The sequence below is a fragment of the Arvicanthis niloticus genome, chromosome 2 (assembly GCF_011762505.2).
Source record: "Arvicanthis niloticus isolate mArvNil1 chromosome 2, mArvNil1.pat.X, whole genome shotgun sequence".
Taxonomy (NCBI): domain Eukaryota; kingdom Metazoa; phylum Chordata; class Mammalia; order Rodentia; family Muridae; genus Arvicanthis; species Arvicanthis niloticus.
Genome location: NC_047659.1, coordinates 2059190 through 2076278, shown reverse-complemented (window position 1 = coordinate 2076278; position 17089 = coordinate 2059190). Strand labels below are relative to the sequence as shown.

Genomic DNA, 17089 nt, shown 5'->3' with positions numbered 1-17089 from the left:
CAACCCTTCTTTTGGTAAACAGGTGTCTGAATCCAGTTGGCCCATTGTTGGGGCATCCAGGAACCTTCAGGGCAGGAAACTACCAAGACACCATCAGTGAAATTTCAAAAGAGAAATCACATTGGAAAAACATGTGCCCTAATGGGAAGAAAAGGCCCTCAAACTTCTAATGCATCAACAATCTTCCCCTCTTCTGTTGAGCTTTGCATGGTGATATTATGTGGCTCAAGGTAGTAGTCAAAGGCACATGTCACCCCGCAAAAGCCATACATGACTACACTGTTACATCTGTGAAGTTATGTGGCATTATAGCACAGATTCAGCACATCCAGGATAAGAATGCAGAAGCCACAATGCCAAAGGGACTCCCTCCTGAACTTATGGGCCCATTACATTTGAGGTTTAACCTGACCTCAGGCCATCCCACTCCCTGCCTAGCATCCTGATTCTTATGTGTGATATGAGTACAGTGTCATGGTACAACCCCCAACATCCTCATGCCTGGACTTGGGAATTGAGGAAGATAGTTATTGGAGAAGTGACAGCTATGAGGCTACAATGTAGTAGTGCACCATCAAGGTTGACCTTTGCTCACTGACGGCCACTTATACAATTGTCTGTTTGTATTTGAGAAAGGAAGGATGTGCACCTTAATACTTTGAAGAAGAAAAAGTTTACAATTTTACATTTGACCTTTAGTTGAGCCCCTATGTTCCAAAGAAATGGGAGCTTTCCTTGCAAAAGATAGGATTGTAAACCAGAGATTTTGTGAAACACATGAATGTGTATATGGAAACAATGCCCACTATGAAGGAATGGACATTAAGAAAATACTATCCATGTTTTATACAGTTAAAGGTATAGGAGAAAGATATTGGCCTCTGGGAAACAGGGAAAACCTGGGGAAGTGGCCTGTATTTCACATGAATTGGCTCAGGTGGTATATTTATTATTGAGAACAATTTCCCACATTCATGGTCTCTAGAGATTTGGGTGCTAAAGAATTTTTTTGTACCCATGTCAGGGTCCTAACCAACTCTTTCCATCTGAAGCACTTCACTTGTCATGAAGCAGAGAGAAAACTCTAACTTTGGATGGAGAAGTTGCCAAAGGGTATTCCCTGGGTCATACGGGAGGCTCCAGGAAAGAGCACCCCAGAAACTGCACAATTTGGGGACAGCTATTTAGCAGGTAGGTCATGGCAGTATCCAGTGACATCATCAGGAATGCCTTCCTTGGACATTCTCTTGTATCTAGGAAAGAAGTAGAATATTCTGTGATGTCAACTGTGTTGTGGTGACAACAACTGCCTGTGGGATATTTTTTCAGTGCCTTTTGGGTTCACAAACAGGCATGTTTTCCAGGCTGCTTAGGCTTTTTCGGAAAGAGAATGGTGATCAAGGAGAGACCACTCCCAGTAAGAAAGAAGCTGGCCTCCTGTCTTGTAAGAAAGGAAGACTGAAATCATTCTGGGGAAGGCACAGTGAGTCCTGGGTAGAGTTGGGGAACTTTCTGGAAGAAATAGGCTTGAGCTGGGCCTTCCAGGAGTATGCCTTACAAGCTGGAGCCTTGGGATTTCTCAATGGTAGAACAAGAGTCAAGAATTTCTGATTATTAGTTTGACAGAGAGCCAGGTACTGACAAGCCTGCAGCTACTTTTCTGGGAGCTATTTAATTTCGTTTTGAGTGGCAACGAATGCCATCAGTAGGAACTATGAGATTAACAGTGTGTCTGTTCATGGTAGGAGTTGAAGCCCTTCATCGTCTAGATTACTACAGGTTAAAGGAGTCTCTGAGGACAAGAACAGAGAAGGATGCTACACTGGTCATGTGTGGGGTCTCAGACACTTTGGGTTTCAACACACATGATTAGACCTTGATGGTGCTAAGCAATGTGAACTCCAGGATTTACCTGCATCACATCTGATATGAGCTGACAATGATCCCTAAGTCTGTATGTCTGAGGCATATTATGGATTTCAGTGCATAATACTCTCTGTAATAGAGAGTGTGGCATATGTATGATGATGGTGGTTGGGAAGAGTGATATAGCTGAGCAGAACAGCTCAAAGATAGCTTTTCTGCTCCTTCTGGGATTCATCGTGTCTCTAGCTTTTCCTCTCCCTCACCATTCTTTTTGAAACTCAGAATTGTCTCTGCTGCCCCTGGGCCATCCACTCTGCAAATTCATTTGTGTTTATTCATCTCCAGACTCTGCTAGGCAAACATCATCCCAGAATTCCACCATCAGTAACTGGAATAAGATGACGAGATTGGAAGAACTGAAATTGAAGATCAAGAAGATGAGCTTTGAGGAGGAAGAAATTAGTCAAATGCTGAACCTGTACAATTATAATGATTTGAACTACAGGTAGTAATTATGCTCAGTCCCCTGTTGACTGTATTGTACCCTCTCTATTAACCCAAGATTTCCTCTCATCAAAGGAGTGTGTCACCTCTAATCATGCATGTTAGAAAGCCCTGACAGGTGTTGTGAAGTAGGATACTTGACCTTGAGGTACTTAAAGTTTGATTGGTTCTGTCCACAGCTGGAAGGACTTGGTCAGATTTGCTGCCTCTCAGTGTGTAAATGAAATGCCTGCAGGTCATCACTGCTTTCCTCTGAGTTTGGTCCTTATACTCTGAGACTATGGCACCTCCCTGGATTTAGCTGGCATTCTAATTGTGTTTGTGGGTGGGTTGGTGTGTATGTGTGTGAATGTAGTTGTGTTTGTGCTGTTCAGGATCTGAGGCTCTGCGACCTTTGATGGGGTTTGAGGATTTGTCAGATGCACAGTTTGCAGGTCAGGATAGTGTTGAGTCAGTAGACAACCAAATTGTTCAACTGGGTACTTTGCTCTTTGTGTTTGCACTGGTGACACATAGGAATCTCCTGGGGAGGAAGTGTTATTAAGCCTCTCCCTGGAAATATTCTTCTTGTCCTCTGAGAATTCATGTAACAATAGAAACCAAGGATTGAGAGGCCTGCCTTAAAAATAAAAGAAAAGTCATCAGAAAAATCTATTGGGCCCAAGATTGTGGAGGAGACTAGGAGAAACTTCTCACAGAACTAGTGTATTCCTTCAGGCTCACACGAGATGCTCTTGGAGGTCTGCTCCCTCCTTTTGCTCCCCTGGCTCTGCTGTCCTGAGCCAAGGATTATAAGTTTAATCAGCAGCAATAGGCCCCATGTCCAAAGAGCAAGGATGTGGCATATATTATTGGCTGGGGTAGTCCAGGATACAGCTCTTCTGCACATGACCCTTACAGAAATATTTGCTCTGTGTGCCATGCCCTAACACAGGATGAACATTGAGTTCAACATCATTAAAAGAAACCACGAAAAGACCATTATGAATATCCAGAAAATGACAGAGTCAGTAATTGATGCCATGGAGAAATACAAGGACCTCATTGAAGAAAACTATTCCTACAGGTGAGTGACTGACAAAGCTGAGACCCCAGCACTAGACAGGGAATGCTTCTGTCCTTCTAGGACTTTGAACAAAAGTAAGGGCTCTGGTTCTATACTAACTGTTTCTTAAAAGGAACCCTGCCTTGAGGCAAGGGTCATGGATTTGTACCTCTTGCACTCAGGTGTCCGAAGTCTGAAGAGTGTAGAAGTGGATAAGTTTGTAAGACCTTTCAGTCTTTATTCTTCCAAATTCAGGATCCTCTACATAGAAAATATTTTCACCTCGATGGGAATATCAAGCAACACTGAACTTCTATGGCTCTGACAATAGATTTAAAGATCTGGGATCCATGACAAAAATGGAAAGAGTGTATTCCTGTTGGGTCTTCTCTCCTCTGTCAGAGGGGAATTGCCCTCTACCTGCTGATGGTTTTCTAGTACCAGGGACAGATAAGCACCCATGAGGAACATTTCATCTTCCTTGATGGACATAAACCCACTTGCTGTCAGGCCTTACAGAAGTAATTTCAGTCTGGGGGAATGTGGCTGGTCTCTGGATGAGACCTGCCTCTACTTGGTGCTGATATGTATACTGGGGACTCTAGTCTGAGGCTGTCTAGGGACTAGGACACTTGCAGGGATGATGGTACTGGGAGGAGTGACAGGCAAATGGAAGCTGGCTGGGAATCACCATTTTGTTTGTTTGTGGTTCAGCACCAGGCACTGCCAACTCCTTAGAGAATGTTCTCAACTGAAAGACAATGTCAGGATAATGCTGCAGAGCGGGAACAGAAATCTGCTGGTGGAGCAGAGTGAACCACAAGTGTCCTATGGAGAAGATAAGAGTTTCTGTGAGGAGTCCAACAAGAACATCTATGTCCCGGGTGCCAAGCATCAGCAGGTAGGATGAGTCATCAGAGGCAGAGTGTCCTCATGTCTAACCAGAAACATGCATAAACCAGTGTCACTGTCCACCAACTTATCTAGGCCCTCACCTATGTCTCATCCAAGTGATCATTTATGTGATCATTTACAAGGCTTTGTGTGGACATAGCCTTTTTCAAAAACGCCATGTTTAGAAACTAAATGCTCTATAGGTCTTCAACCCTGTCAGAAGTCCAGAATGACTGAGTTAACTGAAATTATGGGAAGATTAAGCATAGCTTCTAAAACTTAGCCAATTTATAGAGACCACTGAACACCTGAAAAGCCCCTATACTACCGAACTTTAGAGCATCAAATCTTCAGCCTTCTGGCCCAGAGTTATCTGACAAACCTTAGTGATGCAGAATTATTAAGGGATGATTACTCTGTCTAGGCAGATATAATCAGTCAACTATTCTGCAAGTGTGTCCTTTTCTGGACAGTAATTTGTCTGTAGATGTAAAGAGGCAATTCTTGCCTAGTGGCTGTCACTGCACAACTAGATTAACTCCAAGGATGCTCAATTTCTTCTTAGAATCCACAACAGGAAGCTGTCAGGAGCAGACATGTCTCTAATCAAAATGAACATTAATATAGAAATATTTGTAACATCAATTCTATGGACTTCTGATGTTTTGAAAACAAACTATCCATGTAAGGTAACCTGGACTGTTGTCTGTTAACTCCTCTCAGCTATTTCTAACTAAAATATGGAAAACACCCTAACATTAAACTCAAACCATGAATTTTCTATAGTCCCTTAACTCATAGGCTAACCGTCCCAAATCAGTTTAAAAAGTTAAAGAAGGACTGGTTCTAAGCCTTGTATTCCTAAATGTGTTATACAGGCACAATGCCCATGACAGTATCAATATTCATCTCACTTTTATATCACTATGAAGCTCATGCCAATGAAATCCTTAAATTTGAAATCAAAGTTAATTTTGTACCACTTAAGAAATTATAACTTCATCTTGATATTAATTATACAGATTGCTACCAATAGGTTATGGCTATGCAGTCAGTCGTAGCTAATCCTCCCTGTTCCAACCAAACCACTACTTTTCCCTAGAGAGGCAGAGCAATATCAACCACCTTATTCCCCAAGCCCAGGGAATAGGGACACTGGCTCTTCTTTAACTTCTTACTTTGAGAGAAAAGATCTGAGTGGATGGTTTTCAGCTGACATTCATTCTGAAGCCAAGAAAAAAGCCAGATTCAAAACTAAGTGTTTTAGTTAGGAGAGATGACAGAGGTTCTGGTTATTCAACAAAATGATGGACTGGGTATTAGGACTATCTTGTACCTCACTGTACAATTAGGAATAATTATGCACTAATTGTATTTTGAGAGAAAAGTTTTATTTTAGCAGGAAGGGTAATATGTAGGAGGAGAAGGGGAAGGAGTACCGAGAGGAAGAGATGGAGTAAGGAGAGGAGAAGATGAAGGAGAGGAGAAGCTAGGTGATGAGAGAGAGAAAGAGAGAGAAGGGGGGCATGGAGTCAGATGTTCACGTGTCTCCACCAGTCAAAGATAGTTCATATATCTAGGTTGGGTATTGGGTTACACTTCTGATTGAACATTACCAAACTCATTAAGCCTTTGATTAACATTTAAAAAATCCTATAAAAGCCAAAAGGAAAAGGGGGCATGGGATAAGGGTTTTCTAGGGAAAGGAAATGGGGAAAGGGGATGGCATCTGAAATGTAAATAAAATATAAAATAAAAAATTTTAAAAATTAAAAAAAGGAAAGCAAATGCTCTTGCTCTGCTTGAGTCTGCATTTTTTAAGGGCGATGGGTTGGCTACACACCACACCACTGCATGCCACTAAGTTTGAAGGGTGCTAGGTGGAGCCCTTCTTTAGCATATCACAGGGCTTAGAAAGATGAAGAAAAGACCTGTATCTCATTTGCTTTACAAGGATTATGTGAGATTCCAGGTAGGAGGTAGTTTTCAGGGATGAGAGCATAGTGGAAATGACAAGTAAGTGGATCTCACTGTTGCCTTTGGCAGATGTTGTTCTTCTTCTCCCTCTGCCCTTTTCCCTCTATCTCAGGTTGGTCTCTTCAGGCTTCATAGATCTTGATCCACAGTGACAGAGCCTCAGTAGCAGCTTGTCAGTCTTGTTATCTCTGAGTGCTGCTATAGATGTCATTGTTCCTGGGCCTCACAGTTTGGCCTCACAGTCTAAAGCTGGCTGGATGAGCAGGGATGTGGGAACAGATTCTCACAAGCTGAGGTTTCTTTTGAGAGATTTGAGTCTTCAAAGAAAATTTCTGCATATATACCCACCCCCATTCTGACCATGAAAACTTTTCTCTAGGGCTTTTTATTTCTCTAGGAAGAATAGCAGTGATGTAGGTCTCACTTGAAACATCTGCTTTGCCTAGACAAATGACCTTTTCTTCAAACATGACAGATTCCTCATTGTTTTCTGCTCACTTATGATTTTTGGTGTTTGTGTGTTTGTGTGTGTGTGTGTGTGTGTGGTGTTAGTGTGGTGTTAGTGTGTTTCTTCAGACATGCAGCTGTGTGTGTCTTGAGATGCCAAGTTTAATGAGAAAAACACTCTGAGATTTCAGTTTGTTTCCATGAAACATCAAATACAGCAGTCAAATTATTCTGCATCTCCACCTAGCTCTCAAGAGAAACAGGACACAAAATATTCTTGTGAAGTCAGATTTTCAAATGATTAGGGGCAAAACTATTGATTCTCATTGAAGTCCTTTTGACCAAATCAAAGGAATATGGTACATGGAGGTAAGGGAAAGATTGTTGTATAAAATCCATGGGTTTATGTCTCTTTTCTGCTCTTGGTGAATTGTCAAGGCTCACTGGATTGTTAGGTTGCTCACTGTGTCTTCTTAGCATTCCAGGTTGTTTTCCTCATCGCTTGCTACCATTTCCTTTCCAGCTCAGTAAAAGTTTGCCTTCAAGTCTGTCTTGGATTTTATTCCTTGAGAGATTGAGTTGCTTGGTGCTGTATCTGCATCTAGCAGAAATCCCAGGGATGTGGTGCAAGAACAGGGGTGTTTCAGGAGCCCCTTGAAGCTCAAGATCTCTAAAGCACTCACTGTGTGTTATCTGTGTAGCATTCTGCAACTACTGGTATTCAAAATAATTTCCTCTCAGTTATAATCAGCCTCAATGGTGGTTGAGAATAATGAGGACCTTCAGACAGGTCTGGTAGTATAAAATCGGGTAGGTCTGTGAGAAGCCTTTTTCAGAAAGTGGAAAAGAAATCCCCTTTTACCCAGCAAATTAGAACAAGTAGTAGATGTACACAGAGCAAATAGGGCACATCAGAGTTGTAGTGGTCTGCAGAGCAGCCCTGAAGGAGAAACTATCCAGATGTCCATTAGCTAAAGAGTGAAAATGCACCATTTGGTGCAGCCCTTCCATGGACTATTGCTCAGTGTGAGATAATCCAAACAAGCATTTGGCATTTCAACTAGTCAGCCTTATCTTACTCAAAATATCCTTGACACAGTCAAATGATGGGGAAAAGTTTTACATTTTTTCCTAGTTATGGGGAATTCTTATTATTCTGGGCTCATAGCTTTGAACACCAAGTCAGTCAGGCTATGGTAAAGGGAGCTCCTATTGGAAGAAGTTGTTTACTTGGGGACAAGTCTGAAACAGTGAAGAAGAACAAGAAGCTAATATACCACCAACATGTGATCCTTAGCTGGGAAACAAGCCTACTCTACACAGCCTTGGAAACTTGCTAAGGCAGATTAGATAATAAGCCAAGAAGCCTGATTCCAAGTTAGGTTTAAGAGAGGAAAGCATATCACTGACTGCATTGTCCATATGCTATGCCACTATGTACCTATCCCATTCAAGATTTGATATTTTTATACCTGGAAATATATACTGGGCAATTTTTATATTAGCCGTAACTGGGAAACTAAACTGATCACTGCAATATACCATGCTCGTATTGTGTGAACACATATATTTTGTGTGTTTGAGAGTGTGCCCTACAAAACCCATAGACATACAGGTGTATGTTCTGTTTCATCATGACCATCACCTTATAGTTCAGTGGAGTAATTTTCTTTAACACACTCTCATTGATTATAGGACCAGAGCAGTGCCCATGGATTTCATGGGAGATGGTTTCTCTGGGTATTTTCAGATAAAGGGACTGACAAGTGGAACACAGGCAGGTTCCTGCACTGGAGAAATAATCATAGTCTTCAATTCTTGGCAGGTTTTTTATAAGACATCTACATGGTTTTCTAGGTAACTCTCATGTTTCTTGAACTCAAATTCAGACATTGCTACAATGTTACTACTCAATATAATATACATGGACTACTGGAAAAATATACTTTTTTTACACCAGTAGAGTGTGTAGTTCACAGTTCAGTTTCTAGCAGTTTTTAAAAGCTGAGAAAACGATAAAGCCTGGGTACTCTATGACACTTGGGCATGAAGGAATGGCCTCAGCTGATGGGTCATGCTGGACTGTCCAGCTGAATAGAACTGGTGTTGGAGGGAGAGCTGAACTGACAAATCCTTACCAGGTCTTTGGCCCTTCCTTCCATAGGTCTAAAATGTTCCTGCAGAAACTCAAACATCGTTCAGACCAGGACAAGATCTCCCACCAAGAGAACTGCTGTATGAGGTGCACTGAGTGTGTGCAGCAAATGCACCACTATGGCATCTCATCCCTAATCACCATGACAATCGTGGGCTGCAGTTTCTTCTTTATATTGCTTTCTTTGGCATGAATAGGCCTTAATTTCATCTAGCCACTAGCCCAGCAAGAATACACATTTGGAGAAATTCAGGGGAGTGCTGAGGCACATCAAGAACTGCTGGGCATCAGGGAAGAGTAAGAGTGTACATTTTTCTTGCCCTGATGAAGAATAACTTCATGGATATCTGTCAACAAACTTGCAGACTTTAAGCCAAAAACTGTAACATGTCTTATGCTCAGTCTTGGGAGGACATATCCTTCAAACACAGACTCCAAAAAGAGAAGACCTGCTTACATTTCTCTTGAAAAGATTATTTCCATCAATAACTGCTTTCCTACTATGTTGCCAAGGCCAGCCACAGGCTGTAAGTCTGTGCTGCAAAATGAGCAGCCAAAGAATGCTGCTTCCCACAGTTCTGAAGTTTAGATTTTGGTTTGAGTTTTTCTAACTTTGGTTATTTGTTTTATCTTGTTTTCATTTGAAGTTTGTTATTGATTTATTGTTGTTTTGTTCTTGTAATTGATTTGATATTTTGATAAGCCTATACACTGTACATATTGACTGCTTGGTTTCAGTCACTTTTGAGTAAATTGAATGTAGTCTTATGAATGAAAGAGTGATCTTTTAACTCTTCACTTATAAGAACTTTCTTTATTCAGGTGTGGTGTCACCATGTTGAAATTCCACACCTATTAGACAGAGATGGATGTCTAAATTCTCCCAGTCCTTGGGCTTCTTAATTACTTCCTGATCTGGTCTGTCCAGGTCAGTGAACAGGGTCTATCTAGCAAGAAAGAGAGTGTGTTGGGATGGAGGGGCAAGAGGCACAGAGAATGGAGACAAGACTGAGACTCTGATGAAGTCCCATTTATTGCAAGGAAATTCTGGGTACTTATATCCTTTACCAGGTGGCTTACAGCCATGGACAAGCAGAGGAACACAGCTGAAGGTGGTTTTCATGTGAGCCTTGCAGCTGGGGACAATAAACAGCAAAACAAGATATGTAAGCAAAACAAGATGTTTATCAGAGTGTGCTCAGCTGTTGTAGGCTGTTTGCAAAACAAGTCTCTTATGTTGGTATATTGCTCAAATGGTTGCAAAGAGGGTAGCACTTTTTGCTAGTAGTTGGCTCCCAACAACTTTCCAGCCAGACTGAGATACAAAGGTGTTGGAAGCCCACCCCTAGCAGAAAGCAGCTGTTCTCTTTGCAGCCTTCTTGGGCCATATATATGTAGGTTGATCCTTGTCCACCCTAAATAAAGACTTGTTTTTCTAGGCTGATATTTTTGCAAGCAGCCCACAACCACTGAGCACACTCTGAGAATCATGTTGTTTTCCTCAGACATACCCTGGACTTGTTGTTTAGTGTCCCCAGCTGCTAGGTACTTGTGGTTAAGAGTCTCCAGCTCCACTCCCCTGCTTGTGCTTATATACCCATAATTGTGTTTCAATAAAAGAGACTTGATCAGAAAACTGTCTTGTCTTCATTCTTTGCATCTCTTGCCCCTGAATCCCCACTTTCTTCCTTGTAGAACCCATTGATTGACCCTCATGGCAGGTCACCTGGCAGGCAATATGGGGCAGTGAGAACAAGAGGCTCCTTGAGGGACATTATTGAAAGAAGGGTCTTCGACAGGAAATTCAAAAGTGTAACAAAGGTGGTCTCTGCTGGAACCTGCTGCACTGACACTGGTAAGTCATAGTATGAGAATGGGGCAAGAAATAAGTCAGCATGACCTATATGTGGAACAGATGAGAAATGCTTTAAAGACAAAAGGAGTAAGGGTGAAATTCAGCATTTGTTGTCATTTTTTTATTTCATTAAAAACTTATTTCTGTGGATTCCTCAGGTAAGAACTATTGATGAGAAAAGATGGCATAGAGTTGGAGATGCACTTAAAGAATTTTACAGGCCATTTGGGCCTGAGAAGGTCCCAGTTACTGCCTTTACATAATGGAACTTGATAAATGAAATGATCTCACAAAGTGTCTGTCGATAGTGGTGGTTGTTGAAGAGGGTGAAAAAAATTAAAAGACAGTGAAAAGAAAGAAAAAAGAAAGGAAAGAAAAAGGTTGATTCTTCCAAGGAAGATATAGATTTAATTTCTCTAGATAGTGATGATGATCAGGGAGGGTCCTCTCCAAGGTCATCCAGTAGGCCCCAAAATTTGGATCAGACTTTAGAGACAGAGAATCCAAGGGAGAAGGAAGCCAAACCAAATAGAGTCCCTCAACCCAAAGAGAGAAATGACTTAGCAGTTCAAAGAAAAAAGATAAAATGCATATACCCAAAATTAAAATCCAAAATAAGACCAAAGGATGATAACTATTTGTCTTAGTCAGACTCGGATAAGTTGAACTCAGGTACTGAGTCACCTTCAAGGGTGTTCTTATTCTTCCCCACTGCTTTGACCAGCCATGTCTTTTGTGCTTCCACATGAACTTTAAAATTGTTTTCTAATTCTGTGAAGAATCAAAATTGGCACCTTATTCACATTGCATTTTGTTTATAGATTACTTTTCATAGAATGATCATTTTCACAATATTAATCTTACCAATCTCCAGTTGTGGGAGATCATTCTATGTTCTAGTGTGGTCTTCAATTTCTTCAGTGTTTTAGTATTCATTTCAGATGTCTTTTATGTCCTTGGTTAGGTTTACTCCAAAATATTCTCCTCTTTAGGCTGCTGTGAATGGTTTTGTTTCCTTGATTTTTTTCCCTCAGTATATTTACCATTGTTACATAGGCTGGCTAGTTTATGGTCAACATGTCATAAGCTAGAATCAGTTGGGAAGAAAGACCCTCAATTGAGAAAATGCCTCCATAAAAATGGCCGACAGGCAACTCAGACTGTTTCCTGAATAATTATTGATATGGATGGGTCTGCCCCACTGTGTGTGTTGCCAACCCTAGGCATTGTTCTGAGCTGTAAAAGAAAGTAGGCTTGATGAGGAGTGAGCCAATAAGCATTGTCTCTCCATAACATCTGCTTCTGTTTCTGCTTCCATGTTTCTGCCTATGTTTAGAACATAGTCTTCATGCTGACTTCCAGGCAAATGAATGTTGTTGAAGAAGCAGAACCTAAACATAACAAGTGGATCATAACAACCACATAATAGAGTATCATGGTTTCAGAGTGAGCATCACAGTAAAGTGGTCACCACAGGAGGTCACAACAACATGTGGTCGTAATTATCTTTAGAAGAAACAAGGCATTTTTGCCATTTTGGAACAGGCATAGTACACAGCCCTTTGAGTTACGGTTATTTATTAGGTATAGGAAATTCGAGAAATGTATTTAATCATAAACAGCAACGAACATAATATTTCTTTAGTATAAAATTGTTTTCAAGCCTAAGATGGAGGCAGGCTGGTTTATCAATATTATCTAAATGGCTATTTGTTTTCTAGGAGAGATTTGAAAGGGTGTGATTTCAGATACAAGGAGAGGGAGAGAGGGTCTTAGAAGAGTTGGTGGAGCTGAAAACAATAAGTATTGTATGAAAAAAACATTTTCAATAAATGAAAACTAGAAAAAGGAAGAAAAACTGGCTGCATTTTTCCATTTGAAATTTGAGTGAAGCTAACTTCAAAAATAAAAGATGAATTAATATGGCAAAAGAAATTCTAAGACTGCATGAAATGATCTGTAGTGACCACATTTAATGAGGTTTACAGTGAGAATTAGAGGTAAAATGTAGAGCAAATAGATGTAGAAAAGTGTGTGAGAAAATCTAAGGATTAAGACTAAGTGGTAATTATTAAAGAAACAAGTGCAGTTAAGAAACCTAACAGCAAAACCCTGAAAGTTTGAAGTGGTGGGTAACTCACTGCACCCCCAACATTAAAATCAGAGGACAATTTGTAGGTGGTTTGCTCTTTCCTTCAACCATGTAGGTATAAGGGAAAAACTCTAGAGAGTTGGCAAAAACAACTTTACTTATTGAGCCAACAAACCACCTGATCACCTCAGTCACAGAATTGAAGAAGCTCTGTACCTATACTGAAGTTCATGTGTATATCTGTCCATCACTCATAAAGAGGTGATTTTTTTACTCTCGGTTTTGACAACACCAGTCTTGAGATGCACAGGATTACTTCCTCCTCAGTCTTAGAAGTCACACTATTTAGGGGAGATTCACCAGAATAAGTTACTCATCTGAATGAACATTTTCTAATATACTGTGGGATCTACTATGGTAAAAGTGCAACATCTATTTGTAGGGGACAGTTCTGATGTTAAGGTCCTGTTCTCAATTGTTTGTTGACCTGTCAGTAAAAAATGCCATGGGCTAATTGCAGAGCAGAAGGTACAGGTCATTGGAAGAAATGCAGACCAAAGGAAGGGGCATGAGAATTGGAGAAAGAAGAACAACGCAACAGTGTGAGGTATCAAAAAATGGCCACAGAGTCTGCTCCTACAGGCAGGTGGTCAGGGGCATTTAGCAGGGAACAGATGTGACTGAAAGGCTAAAATGTAAGGGAGGTGGAAGAGGTAGAAATAAATTGACAAAGACACCCTTTTCCAGTCTGAAGATATTAAAACCCCTGGAGACAAGTAGAAAATGAACAACTGTGTGTGTGTGTGTGTGTGTGTGTGTGTGTGTGTGTGTGTGTCTGTCTGTCTGTCTGTCTGTCTGTTTGTCTGTGTTTTAGCCTCAGATTTAAGGGAAGCTGGGAGGGTCCTGGTATCAGAATCACTTCCCAGAGTAAAGGCAGAAGGTAGAGCAAAGATACAGGCAACATCTACCATCCCTCTCACTTGCTAGCCTTTAATGGAAATATTCACCCCACAGTCCTGTGTCCTCTGCTGCAGGCTCCATCCCTCTGGGCTTGTCGGAAGCTTAATCTAAACACTATTTTGATGGCACTTCAACAGGATTTATTTACCACTTCTACCACTCAGAGTGTTCTCAATTTTGCATTTCATCTGATAAAGCCTAATCTGCACTGTCATGCACGATGAGACATGAGAGATCTGCTCCAACCCTGACAATAAGAGATCCTGAGGCATGATAAAAAAAACCCACTCTAATACCCTACCTGGAGGCCTCAGAGTTTAAACATTGAACATGCCTGCCCCAAGTATGTCTCAGGGTCTCAAGAATCTTCTCTCTTTGGTTGGGTGTGATCCAGTGCAGCTGATACAGCACACAAATAAGGAAAAAAGTCCAGGCAGGGGCTAGATACATGGCTGATTCATTTGATAATTTGTTTTTCAGAGGACCTTAAGAGTGATGATTAACAATCCTCTGTCACTTCAGTTCCAGGTGGAATCCACTGGCCTCTTCTGGCCTTGAGAGAATTGCATGCATGTAGTGTACAGACACACAGCAGGTAAAACACCCATACATATAAAAGAAATAATGCAAAAACAGAAACAACACCCTAACCAAATTAAAAAAAAACATTCAATAGATTGTCCAGGCCAAGAGAACAAAATCATCATCAGTAGAACAACACCACCACCAAAACAAAACAAAACAAACAAACGAACAAAAACACAACATCTCCCAATAGATCTTGGAATTCATGAACTCTGCTGTGCAGTTATAAGTGATGCTACCTTTCAAGGAAACAAGAGGCATACAGCTCTGTGGTTACTAATTTCTTTGATACTCCCTTAGTAAATAATTTTATTTCATGGGATATATTAGAGAAACACTTCTATGTTTCTCCTCAGTTTTTTCACCATGAGCATTTAAGGAGTAGTACATTTTAACATGGCTGAATTTATGACCACAAAGATACAGCATGGATGTGGTTTTCAGCATGAATTTGGGATCCACAAAGTGTGTCACACTATCCACATCATAAACACAATTCTTTGTGTAGCTCTGACTGGTTGGGAACCAGTAACGAAGCGTAAGCCACATTACACTTGAAGAGGTCCATTCCTACCTGATACTTCTACTGTTACAAGACTGTGAAACACACATGAAGACTGATGGTTTTTATGAGATAAAAATTAGAGATTGCCTTTTTATTCATAAAAATACATTAATTTTTTTTCAATACCAGCTTAAAGTGGAGGAGTCAAAGTATACTTTACACAGCCTTAGCAAAACAGCAAATTACAGTAACAAAAAATAATAACAAAACTTCAAATGAAAAGAAAGAAAACCATATACTCAAGGCAATCAAAACTCTAACCAAAATCAAAACACAATAATTAAGCTAAGCAGCATTCCCTTGCTGTAGAATTTGCTGCACTAACCTATAGCCTGTTGCTGGCCCTGGAAATATAGTACAAAGGCAGTCAGCAATGGTAACAATCTCTTCAAGATGAATGTAGGTATGCCCCATTGGGGTGGGGGTTTGCTGTTGGACAATTTCTTCCAAGGCAAAGGATGAGTCATGTTACAGACAATACCTCAAGGTCTTTAACATTTGCTTGACTGATCTCCCTGAAATTATTGTTGATGATCCATGAGGACAAGCAAAAATTTACATTCTTGGGCTCCTCCTGGATGACCAACAGATCTTGATGTCCCTCAGCACTTCTGAAGCCTTCCATACATGCACTCTTGCTGGACCAGAGGCTAGACAAAATAAAGGCCTTGTGACATATAGGAACCCAAAGAAAGGAAGAAAATGCAGCCCAAGTTTGCCATGGATATAGGGATGAGATGCAATGGTGGTTCATTGCTTTGCACACTCAGTGCTCCCGGTGAGGAGTTGTGTCTGAGGGAGATCTTGACCTGTACTGTGCCCTATTTGAGCTTCTGGTGGAACATTTTGGACCTAGGGGAGGAAGAGACAAAGGCCTTGTGAGAGCCTGCCATGTCAGTTTTCCAGCAAACACCAGGCTTATTCAGCAGGACAATCCATTATGACCTTTGAGCTAAGGTCATTCCCTGTATTCCCAAAGAAGAAGGGCCAGAGAGCACCTGGAACTGGAATTTTTTCTCAGATTTAATAAATGGCTTGAAAGTGAACTGTGAACTACACACTGTGCTAAATAAAAGGCCACATGTCTCCAATAATCCATATATAATGTATTGAAAAATAACTGTGTAGCAATGTCTGAATGAGGCACTATACAGAGGCCTTCAAGGGAGCCTAGCCACCATTTAATTGAAGGCTGTTATTATAGCTGGAGTGCAGGAATCTGCCTGGATTCCACTTGTGCAAATCTCCATCTATGAATCCCCAGAGAAACCATCTCTCAGGAAATCCAAGCTCACTGAAGAGATACTGTAATCAGCAAGAGTGTGCAGCTTGCAAATCTTCCCAAGGGAAAGCATTGAACTTTAAAAGGGATATTAATAAAAAAAAAGAAAGGACACCACTATGCTTATAGCTACTCTAGTATTATTTGTGGGGAGCCTGTGGACCCCTACTTCTTGTTCTGTGGCTTGTCCTGCAGGGCAGTAAACAGTTTCTGGGAGATAACCTGAAAGAGAGAATCGACAAAAACAGCCAAATGCAAAGGATGATTTGCCTAAAATCTGATCAAATCCTAATTTTTACTTTTTCACACAGGTGTTATAAACACATAAAGGTAGAATGTGGGAAAGGGGAAGGCGCAGGACTGTAGTTTTTCAGGGGAAATACAGGGTATCACCTGGGCAAAGGTTCAGGGAACGGGCCACTATGATTGTCGATGATTCACTTGTCCTTATCTAAGTTGGTACTATATAACAAGGCTACCTATCCACAAGGTCTATGACTATCCAGGCTGATACATTTCCATGAAGACTACTTGTTTACAAGATCTTATAGCCATCTGCTCATTGTTTTTCCACAGAAACCAGGACTTTGTGTTAACAGGCTGACTTAGACCTATGGCTGATTTTAGGCCTTCAGTGTATAAGCAAGGCTGCCCCTGACATCTCCTCCCTTCTCCAAGTATAGAAAGACCATGGCAATTCTAATCTTGCAAAGACAGGAATAGAAGCCTGACCTCCAGTAATTAAAGGGGACCCTGTAATGGCTCTGATACTCTTGTCATTGTCCAGTGAGGCATGAGGGCCAGAACTATCCAGATGTCTTTTTCCTGGAGATGAGATGCTTTTAACATTAACCCCTATGCA

At 40.9% G+C, this 17089-nt stretch overlaps 1 pseudogene; it reads left to right on the top strand.

Moving 5' to 3' along the window:
* Positions 1-1353: 1353 nt before the first annotated feature.
* Positions 1354-10110, top strand: LOC117703581 (uncharacterized; annotated as a pseudogene).
* Positions 10111-17089: the final 6979 nt, after the last annotated feature.